Source organism: Pygoscelis adeliae, unplaced genomic scaffold (assembly GCF_000699105.1).
Source record: "Pygoscelis adeliae isolate BGI_AS28 unplaced genomic scaffold, ASM69910v1 Scaffold861, whole genome shotgun sequence".
NCBI lineage: Eukaryota > Metazoa > Chordata > Aves > Sphenisciformes > Spheniscidae > Pygoscelis > Pygoscelis adeliae.
In genome coordinates, this window is record NW_008824068.1 from 61,866 (window position 1) to 63,749 (window position 1,884).

Below are 1,884 nucleotides of genomic sequence, written 5' to 3' on the forward strand. Positions count from 1 at the left end.
CGATTTTGCTCGCCGTGTCCCCTTAGGACCGCGTGGGGCCAGATGTCGTCATGCTATTTTAAATGCTTTGTATTTTGGGTTACGGTCCTTTTTTTTAACCATTTTCTCATGCGGGAAAACCATCAAAGCAAGGAGTGCAAAATCCCCAGGCTCCCGTTGCCTCCAAGACTGCAAATTGCCTGTATATAAAATCAATTGCAAATAATTTTGCACATTAACGAAGCAATAAGGAGAAACAACTGATCTTTTTTTCCCCTCTCTTTCTCCTTGCTGGGAGCAATGTGAGATGGCAACAGCGGGGCAGGGTCGGGGAGGCGACGGGCTGTTAGTTCTCAGCTGCGTGGCCGCAACAGTCTCTAGGCTCCCATCAGGGCGTTTACAGAGGGTTTTATTTATTAGCGTGATTTTTAGTGCATTTGGAGGAGGAGCCCCTACCCGGTGCTTCCCCCTCGTGTGCGGGGCGGAGGGTTGAACCTGCATGGTGTCTGCGCCGGAGAGAGGAGGCTGGCAAGAGCGATCGCTGGGCGGGACGGAGCCCAAAGCTTCCCCAGCCCCAAACTCACAAAAAAATAATCACAAAAAAAATAACAATTGGAAATTAATACTCGACCACATGGCGGCAGATCAGTGAGGTGAATCAGTCTACGGCAGGGCAGATAAGCGCGAGCCTCCGGCCTGGAGGAGCAGCTGCCTGCTGAGGGAGACGACAAGGTCATCGCCAAACAAAACAGCCCCCTGCTTCCTCCTCCTCCTCCTCCTCCTCGCTCCCCTCGCCTCCTTTCATTCCCGCTGCCAGCCAAGCAAAGCGCTTGCCAAGCGAGCCCTTTGACAAAAGAGGGGATGCTCGCCGTCCCCGGAGAGCGGGAGCGAGGCGGGGAGATAAGGCAGCTGCAGCCGGAGCATCCCTCCCGGATGGCTTTCGGGAAGGGTACGCTCATTAATACCCGTTAATTCATCCCGCGGTGCCCCCGGGGGCTGCCTGGGCTGGATCAAGGGCAACCAGGTGGATCAGGGCTTGCTTGGCCTCCCGTAACCCGTCCCCTGCCCTCCCCGCATCTCCCCGCTCCCCGCTGTGCCGGCCAGGGGGGCTGGCAGGGGGGCTTTGCCAGGCTCTGCCGTGCCGGCGGGGGCCGGGCTGCTGCCAGGGCACGTAGGAGAAACCGGTCCCGATCCCATCCCGCCTTGGGACAGGGTTTGGCCGGGATCCCCTTGTGCCGGCTCAGCGAACAGTCCCGCCCTCGCTGTGCCGTGGTCGGCAGCCAAGGTGATCCCCCCCCATTTTCCCATAGACATCTCTCAACTATTTCTAAAGAGCTTTTATTTTCCATTTGTTCTCTTTTACCCCCTGAAAGAAGCAGGGATTTTGCTCCCCGGGGCTTTCCCAGGCAGCTAGCCCGCGGCGAGGGCTCTGCAGCCAAGCCCACGACCCCAAAACCTCCCCGTCCTGCACCGGCCACCGCATCCAGCCACGACGACAACCCACCCAACGCTCCCGCCGCCCCCGGCTCCCGACATGGGGGCTTCACGCCGGCTCCAGAGCCTACAAACGCCTCGGGGAGAGCAAAGGCCTGAATATCTGACGCGGGAAGAAGGAGGAGGGCTGTTTTGTTTTCTCCCGCTGTCCCGCGGGCAGGCAGAGCCAGCGCTGGGCTCCGTGGGCGCGGGGAGGGAGCGACCCCTCTGCTCGCTTGCGTGTTTTGTTCGGGATGAATCACGGCGCCGCGGGGCGCTGAGCCTGGCATTAATAAACCTGACAGCCTTCTCGCCGAGCGTAATTGCAGCGGTTTCGATAATGAAGGTATCGCTCCAACGGGCTCGGGGCAAAACCGTCTCTCCCGATGGCTGAGACACCGCCATGGGGCGCGATGACGTGCAGCCGCCTTC

The 1,884-nt window shown here is 59.6% G+C and overlaps 1 protein-coding gene across 1 annotated transcript in view; it reads right to left on the reverse strand.

Annotated features, from left to right (window-relative positions):
* The window catches only part of RPP25 (ribonuclease P/MRP 25kDa subunit), a 5,068-nt gene that overhangs the window by 1,969 nt on the left and 1,215 nt on the right, over window positions 1–1,884 (reverse strand). The window lies entirely within an intron of this gene.